The 9,189-nt window shown below is 40.6% G+C and overlaps 2 non-coding genes across 2 annotated transcripts; both read right to left on the bottom strand.

The window, feature by feature from the left end:
* Nucleotides 1-4,447: 4,447 nt before the first annotated feature.
* Nucleotides 4,448-4,520, bottom strand: trnak-uuu (transfer RNA lysine (anticodon UUU)). The gene has a single exon. It is a non-coding gene; the product is annotated as a tRNA-Lys (tRNA).
* A 1,724-nt stretch (nucleotides 4,521-6,244) lies between these two features.
* On the bottom strand, nucleotides 6,245-6,317 carry trnak-uuu (transfer RNA lysine (anticodon UUU)). The gene has a single exon. It is a non-coding gene; the product is annotated as a tRNA-Lys (tRNA).
* Between the last annotated feature and the right edge of the window lie 2,872 nt (nucleotides 6,318-9,189).

The following is a 9,189-nucleotide window of genomic DNA, read 5'->3' as shown; positions in this document are numbered from 1 at the left end:
TATTCCATTGTAATGTCGTATTGCATTACTAATGATTGTATATTGCAAAATGATATTCCATTGCAATGTTCTATTGCACTGCAAAGGAATATTATATTAGAAAGTGATATTCCAGTATAAAGTGCTTTTGCACTGCAAATGTCTATTACATTGCAAAGTGATATACCATCTCAATGTACTAATGCATTGCAGAAAAGATACAAAAAGCTAATTGAAAAGTGATACTTATATCTGTAGGATTAAAATATAAGAGGGTGAAATGTTGCCACAGCGATACAAAGCACTGGTTAGACCACAGCTGCGGTACTGTGTTCAATTCTTGGCATCACAGCTTAGGAATGTAGTATTAGGCTTAAAAAGTGAAGCGTAGATTTACCAGAAGGAGACATAGAGTCCAAGGGGCAAATTACAACGGGATATTGCACATACTCGGGTTTTTTTCCCTGGAATTTAGAAGCTTAAGTGGTGATTTGATTGAAGTATTCACGATATTAAGTGGAAATGCTAGTGTAGACAGCGAGAAGCTATTTCTGATGATTGACCCCTCTGGGAGTAGGGGCCATAGCCTCAACATTAGATCCAAGCCTTTCAGGAGAGAAGTTTGCGTTACAGAAATTTGTAACACACTTCCGCAAACAGCAATTAAAGCTGGGCCAATTGTCAATTTTAAACTTGAGATTGAGAGATGTTTGTTAACCAAAGGTATTAAGGGATTTGGAGCAAAGGAATGCAAACGGATGACGATCGATGATTTAATTAAATGGCAGAAATGCTCCAGGCAGTAAAGGGCCTGCTCCTGTTGTTATAGGATCAAAGCACGACTGTAAAATTCAGTATCGCGATTTGAAAGCAGCACCTGAACAGGAACTTGAATACTGGACCCTCAGATTAAAAGTCTGAAGCTCTACCGACTGAGCTATCCGGTCTCTTGCAATTCAAAGATCAAAAAATACTTTCATTGGCTGCAGTGCATCATTGCATCTCCGACAAATTCAATTTACTTTTCTATAATCCAGCCTGCACAGCACATTTCTGCCACAAATCCAGACTGACTGCCTCAGAACACCATCACTTGAGAAATATTAACCCACCCACAAAAGACATGCTCGTTAGCAGCGGCGTCAGATGTGACAAGTGCCGTCCCTCAGATATCTGTATTAGATCATCAACTTTTCTCCGTATTTATGATTGACTTGGGTGGAGCAATGCAGCACTGTAGATCGTATTTTGAAGATCGCACTAAGTTAGACGGTCCGCTCGTAGTGCAGTTGGGAAATGGAGGAAACCAAATGGACAGAGACAGACACAGTAAGCCGGCTAAACAAAGGCAAATCGAGTTCACTGTACGGAAGTGTGACACCATCCACTTTGGAACAAAGTAAGATAGTTCTGATTATTTTCTAAATAATGGGAAGCTATTAACTTTTGAGGAGCAATGAGGTTTATGAGTCCCAGTTCACAAATTATTATTAGCTTGTTGACATGGAGCAAAAGACATTTGATAAAGTCCCGCAGATGGGACATTGGGCTAAATTTGAAACGCATGTAATTGAAGGCAAATTATTGACCTCGTTAGGAAATTGGTGGCACGACAGGTGACAAAGTTTACAGATGATGATCAGGTACATTAAATGGCAGAATATGACGAGTGGTGTCTCTGATTGATCACTTTTGGGAACTCAACTAATCACCGATTTCATTAACGACTTACTTGATGGGATTGAGAGCCACACATCCAAGTTTGAGGATGACAAAAAAGATAGGCGGCATTAAAATCAGTTGAGATGGAAGCAAGACATTTGACCAGATATTCATAGATTAAGTGAATGTGTAATTTTCTGGCAAATTGATTTAAATATTAGCAAGTGTGACGTGATTCACTACCGATCTTTATAGAAGTATTTAGAATACACTCCTTATAATGTTAAGCTGGAAACAGTTGATATCCAAATAGACTTGTGTCCCTGTACATATATCATTAAATGGTCATGGACAGGTACAGAAATGAATCAAAAAGCTAATTGAAAAGTGATACTTATATCTGTAGGATTACAATATAAGAGGGTGAAATGATGCCACAGCTATACAAAGAACTGGTTAGGCCACAGCTGCGGTACTGTGTTCAATTCTTGGCATCACAGCTTGGGAATGTATTATTAGGCTTAAAAAGTGAAGGAGACATAGAGTCCAAGGGACAAATTACAACGGGATATTGCACAAACTCGGGATTTTTTCCTGGAATTTAGAAGCTTAAGTGGTGATTTGATTGAAGTATTCACGATATTAAGAGGAAATGCTAGTGTAGATAGCGAGAAGCTAGTTCTGATGATTGACACATCTGGGAGAAGGTGCCATAGCCTCAACATTAGATCGAAGCGTTTCAGGAGAGAAGTTTGTGTGACAGAAATTTGTAACATACTTCCGAAAATAACAATTAAAGCTGGGCCAATTGTCAATTTTAAACTTGAGATTGAGAGATGTTTGTTAACCAAAGGTATTAAGGGATCTGGAGCAAAGGAATGCAAACGGATATCGATCGATGATTTAATTAAATGGCAGAAAGGCTCCAGGCATGAAATGGTCTGTTCCTGTTGTTATTTTCTTTGTTAAATGATCAAAGTGCGAATGTAAAGTTGAGTATCGCCATTTATAGGCAGCGCCCGAACATGGACTTGAACCCTGGACCCTCAGATTAATAGTCTGAGCTATCCGGGCTCTTGCAATTCAAAGCTCACAAAAGTACTTTCATTGGCTGCAGTGCATCATTGCATCTCCAACAAATTCAATTTACTTGTTATTAATCCAACCTGTACAGCACATTTCTCCCACAAATCCAGATTGACTGACTCAGACCACCATCACTTCAGAAATATTAACCCTCCCACAAAAGACAGGCTCGTTAGCAGCGGAGTTAGATGTGACAAGCACCGTCCACCAGATATCTGTATTAGATGATCAACTGTTCACCGTATTTATGACTGACTTGGATGGAGCAATGGAGCACTGCAGATCATATTTTGAAGATCGCACCAAGTTAGACGGTCCGCTCGTAGTGCAGTTGGGAAATGGAGGTAACCAGATGGACAGAGACAGACACAGTAAGCCGGCAAAACAAAGGCAAAATCGAGTTCAATGTACGCAAGTGTGACACTAGCCACTTTGGAACCAAGTAAGATAGTTCTGAGTATTTTCTAAATAATGGGAAAATATTAACTGTTGAGGAGCAAAGAGGTTTATGAGTCCCAGTTCACAAATTATTATTAGCTTGTAGACATGGAGCAAAGACATTTGATAAAGTCCCGCATATGGGACATTGTTCTAAATTTGAAATGCATGTAATTGAAGGCAAATTATTAACCTGGTTAGAAATTGGTGGCACGGCAGGAGACAAAGTTTGCAGATGATGATCAGGTACATTAATTGGCAGAATATGACGAGTGGTGTCTCTGATTGATCACTTTTGGGAACTCAACTAATCACCGATTTCATTAACGACTAACTTGATGGGATTGAGAGCCACACATCCAAGTTTGAGGATGACAAAAAAGATAGGCGGCATGAAAATCAGTTGAGATGGAAGCAAGACATTTGACCAGATATTCATAGATTAAGTGAATGTGTAATTTTCTGGCAAATTGATTTAAATATTAGCAAGTGTGACGTGATTCACTACCGATCTTTATAGGAGTATTTAGAATACACTCCTTATAATGTTAAGCTGGAAACAGTGGATATCCAAATAGACTTGTGTCCCTGTACATATATCATTAAATGGTCATGGACAGGTACAGAAATGAATCAAAAAGCTAATTGAAAAGTGATACTTATATCTGCAGGATTACAATATAAGAGGGTGAAATGATGCCACAGCTATACAAAGCACTGGTTAGGCCACAGCTGCGGTACTGTGTTCAATTCTCGGCATCACAGCTTGGGAATGTATTATTAGGCTTAAAAAGTGAAGGAGACATAGAGTCCAAGGGACAAATTACAACGGGATATTGCACAAACTCGGTTTCTTTTTCCTGGAATTTAGAAGCTAAAGTGGTGATTTGATTGAAGTATTCACGATATTAAGAGGAAATGCTAGTGTAGATAGCGAGAAGCTATTTCTGATGATTGACCCATCTGGGAGAAGGGGCCACAGCCTCAACATTAGATCCAAGCGTTTCAGGAGAGAAGTTTGTGTGACAGAAATTTGTAACACACTTCCGCAAACAGCAATTAAAGCTGGGCCAATTGTCAATTTTAAACTTGAGATTGAGAGATGTTTGTTAACCAAAGGTATTAAGGGATCTGGAGCAAAGGAATGCAAACGGATATCGATCGATGATTTAATTAAATGGCAGAAAGGCTCCAGGCATGAAATGGCCTGCTCCTGTCGTTATTTTCTTTGTTAAATGATCAAAGTGCGAATGTAAAATTGAGTATCGCGATTTAAAAGCAGCGCCCGAACAGGGACTTGAACCCTGGACCCTCAGATTAAAAGTCTGATGCTCTACCGACTGAGCTATCCGGGCTCTTGCAATGCCAAGCTCACAAAAGTACTTTCATTGGCTGCAGTGCATCATTGCATCTCCGACAAATTCAATTTACTTGTCCATAATCCAACCTGTACAGCACATTTCTCCCACAAATCCGGATTGACTGCCTCAGACCACCATCACTTCAGAAATATTAACCCACCCACAAAAGACACGCTCGTTAGCAGCGGATTCAGATGTGACAAGTGCCGTCCCCCAGATATCTGTATTAGATCATCAAATGTTCACCGTATTTATGACTGACTTGGATGGAGCACTGTACATCATATTTTGAAGATCGCACTAAGTTAGACGGTCCGCTTGTAGTGCAGTTGGGAAATGGAGGTAACCAAACGGACAGAGACAGACACAGTAAGCCGGCAAAACAAAGGCAAATCGAGTTCAATGTACGCAGGTGTGACACCAGCCACTTTGGAACAAAGTAAGATAGTTCTGAGTATTTTCTAAATAATGGGATGCTATTAACTGTTGAGGAGCAAAGAGGTTTATGAGTCCCAGTTCACAAACTATTATTTGCTTGTAGACATGGAGCAAAGACATTTGAAAAAGTCCCGCATATGGGATATTGGGCTAAATTTGAAACGCATGTAATTGAAGGCAAATTATTAACCTGGTTAGGAAATTGGTGGCACGGCAGGAGACAAAGTTTGCAGATGATGATCAGGTACATTAATTGGCAGATTATGACGAGTGGTGTCTCTGATTGATCACTTTTGGGAACTCAACTAATCACCGATTTCATTAACGACTTACTTGATGGGATTGAGAGCCACACATCCAAGTTTGAGGATGACAAAAAAGATAGGCGGCATGAAAATCAGTTGAGATGGAAGCAAGACATTTGACCAGATATTCATAGATTAAGTGAATGTGTAATTTTCTGGCAAATTGATTTAAATATTAGCAAGTGTGACGTGATTCACTACCGATCTTTATAGGAGTATTTAGAATACACTCCTTATAATGTTAAGCTGGAAACAGTTGATATCCAAATAGACTTGTGTCCCGGTACATATATCATTAAATGGTCATGGACAGGTACAGAAATGAATCAAAAAGGTAATTGAAAAGTGATACTTATATCTGTAGGATTACAATATAAGAGGGTGAAATGATGCCACAGCTATACAAAGCACTGGTTAGGCCACAGCTGCGGTACTGTGTTCAATTCTCGGCATCACAGCTTGGGAATGTATTATTAGGCTTAAAAAGTGAAGGAGACATAGAGTCCAAGGGACAAATTACAACTGGATATTGCACAAATTCGCTTTTTTTTTCCTGGAATTTAGAAGCTTAAGTGGTGATTTGATTGAAGTATTCACGATATTAAGAGGAAATGCTAGTGTAGATAGCGAGAAGCTATTTCTGATGATTGACCCATCTGGGAGAAGGGGCCATAGCCTCAAAATTAGATCCAAGCGTTTCAGGAGAGAAGTTTGTGTGACAGAAATTTGTAACACACTTCCGCAAACAGTAATTAAAGCTGGGCCAATTGTCAATTTTAAACTTCAGATTGAGAGATGTTTGTTAACCAAAGGTATTAAGGGATCTGGAGCAAAGGAATGCAAACGGATATCGATCGATGATTTAATTAAATGGCAGAAAGGGTCCAGGCATGAAATGGCCTGCTCCTGTTGTTATTTTCTTTGTTAAATGATCAAAGTGCAAATGTAAAGTTGAGTATCGCGATTTAAAAGCAGCGCCCGAACAGGGACTTGAACCCTGGACCCTCAGATTAAATGTCTGATGCTCTACCGACTGAGCTATCCGGGCTCTTGCAATGCCAAGCTCACAAAAGTACTTTCATTGGCTGCAGTGCATCATTGCATCTCCGACAAATTCAATTTACTTGTCCATAATCCAACCTGTACAGCACATTTCTCCCACAAATCCGGATTGACTGCCTCAGACCACCATCACTTCAGAAATATTAACCCACCCACAAAAGACACGCTCGTTAGCAGCGGAGTCAGATGTGACAAGTGCCGTCCCCCAGATATCTGTATTAGATCATCAAATGTTCACCGTATTTATGACTGACTTGGATGGAGCAATGGAGCACTGTACATCATATTTTGAAGATCGCACTAAGTTAGACGGTCCGCTTGTAGTGCAGTTGGGAAATGGAGGTAACCAAATGGACAGAGAGAGTAAGCCGGCAAAACAAAGGCAAATCGAGTTCAATGTACGCAAGTGTGACACCAGCCACTTTGGAACAAAGTAAGATAGTTCTGAGTATTTTCTAAATAATGGGAAGCTATTAACTGTTGAGGAGCAAAGAGGTTTATGAGTCCCAGTTCACAAATTATTATTTGCTTGTAGACATGGAGCAAAGGCATTCGAAAAAGTCCCGCATATGGGACATTGGGCTAAATTTGAAACGCATGTAATTGAAGGCAAATTATTAACCTGGTTAGGAAATTGGTGGCACGGCAGGAGACAAAATTTGCAGATGATGATCAGGTACATTAATTGGCAGATTATGACGAGTGGTGTCTCTGATTGATCACTTTTGGGAACTCAACTCATCACCGATTTCATTAACGACTTACTTGAGAGCCACACATCGAAGTTTGAGGATAACAAAAAAGATAGGCGGCATGAAAATCAGTTGAGATGGAAGCAAGACATTTGACCAGATATTCATAGATTAAGTGAATGTGTAATTTTCTGGCAAATTGATTTAAATATTAGCAAGTGTGACGTGATTCACTACCGATCTTTATAGGAGTATTTAGAATACACTCCTTATAATGTTAAGCTGGAAACAGTGGATATCCAAATAGACTTGTGTCCCTGTACATATATCATTAAATGGTCATGGACAGGTACAGAAATGAATCAAAAAGCTAATTGAAAAGTGATACTTATATCTGCAGGATTACAATATAAGAGGGTGAAATGATGCCACAGCTATACAAAGCACTGGTTAGGCCACAGCTGCGGTACTGTGTTCAATTCTCGGCATCACAGCTTGGGAATGTATTATTAGGCTTAAAAAGTGAAGGAGACATAGAGTCCAAGGGACAAATTACAACGGGATATTGCACAAACTCGGTTTCTTTTTCCTGGAATTTAGAAGCTTAAGTGGTGATTTGATTGAAGTATTCACGATATTAAGAGGAAATTCTAGTGTAGATAGCGAGAAGCTATTTCTGATGATTGACCCATCTGGGAGAAGGGGCCATAGCCTCAAAATTAGATCCAAGCGTTTCAGGAGAGAAGTTTGTGTGACAGAAATTTGTAACACACTTCCGCAGACAGTAATTAAAGCTGGGCCAATTGTCAATTTTAAACTTGAGATTGAGAGATAGAAACATAGAGATAGGAACAGGAGAAGGCCATTCGGCCCTTCGAGCCTGCTCCGCCATTCAATGAGATCATGGCTGATCTTCGTCTGAGATCATAGCTGATCTTAACAGTTCAGTACCCCGTCCCCGCCTTTTCTCCATAACCCTTAATCCCCTTAGCCTTCAGAAATTTATCCAATTCTCTCTTGAAAATATTTATTGAATTAGCCTTCACAGCCCTCTGTGGCAGGGAATTCCACAGGCTCACCACTCTTTGAGTGAAGAAATTCTTCCTCATCTCTGTTTTAAATGATTTGCCCACTATTTTTAGACTGTGGCCCCTGGTTCTGTGCTCCCCGGCCATTGGAAACATTCTCTCTGAATTCAGCCTGTCCAGGCCTGCCGTAATTTTATATGTTTCGATGAGATCCCCTCTCAATCTTCTAAACTCCAGTGAGTACAAGCCCAAACTATTTAATCTCTCTTCGTAGGTCATTCCCGCCATTCCAGGTATCAGCCTGGTGAATCGCCGTTGCCCTCTTTCCATGGCAAGAACATCCTTCCGCAGATGGGGCGACCAAAACTGTACACAATACTCCAGATGCGGTCTTAGCAGCACCTTGTACAGCTGTAGTAAGGTATCCCTATTCCTATACTCGAACCCCCTTGATATGAAGGCCAACATACCATTTGCCTTCTTAATCGCCTGTTGCACCTGCATGCTCTCCTTCAGTGACTGGTGCACAAGAACACCCAGGTCCCTCTGCACTTCCCCATCTCCCAATCTATTGCCATTTAGATAATAATCTACCCTCCTGTTTTTACCCCCAAAGTGGATAACCTCGCATTTATCCACATTATAGTGCATCTGCCACGTATCCGCCCATTCCCCCAACCTGTCCAAATCGCACTGTAGCCTCCTGACATCCTCATCAGAGCCCACCCCTCCTCCTAGTTTAGTGTCGTCAGCGAATTTGGAAATATTGCATCCAATTCCCTGATCCAGATCATTTATATATATTGTGAACAGCTGGGGTCCCAGGACAGATCCTTGCGGCACCCTGCTGGTCACTGCCTGCCACTCCGAAAACGAGCCGTTTATTCCAACTCTCTGTTTTCTATCCGCCAGCCAGTTCTCTATCCACGTTAATACTTTGCCCCCAATCCCATGAGCCTTAATTTTGCATGATAATCTTTTGTGTGGAACCTTATCGAAGGCTTTCTGGAAGTCAAGGTACACCACATCCACTGGCTCTCCCCCATCTATTTTACCAGTTACTTCCTCAAAAAATTCCAGCAGATTAGTCAAACACGATTTACCCTTTGTAAATCCATGTTGACTCTGTCCGATCCTT

Source organism: Somniosus microcephalus, unplaced genomic scaffold (assembly GCF_052327205.1).
Source record: "Somniosus microcephalus isolate GS21.2 unplaced genomic scaffold, FLI_Smic_1.0 unresolved_chr5, whole genome shotgun sequence".
In the NCBI taxonomy this organism is placed as follows: domain Eukaryota; kingdom Metazoa; phylum Chordata; class Chondrichthyes; order Squaliformes; family Somniosidae; genus Somniosus; species Somniosus microcephalus.
This window is presented reverse-complemented; position numbering and strand designations above follow the sequence as displayed.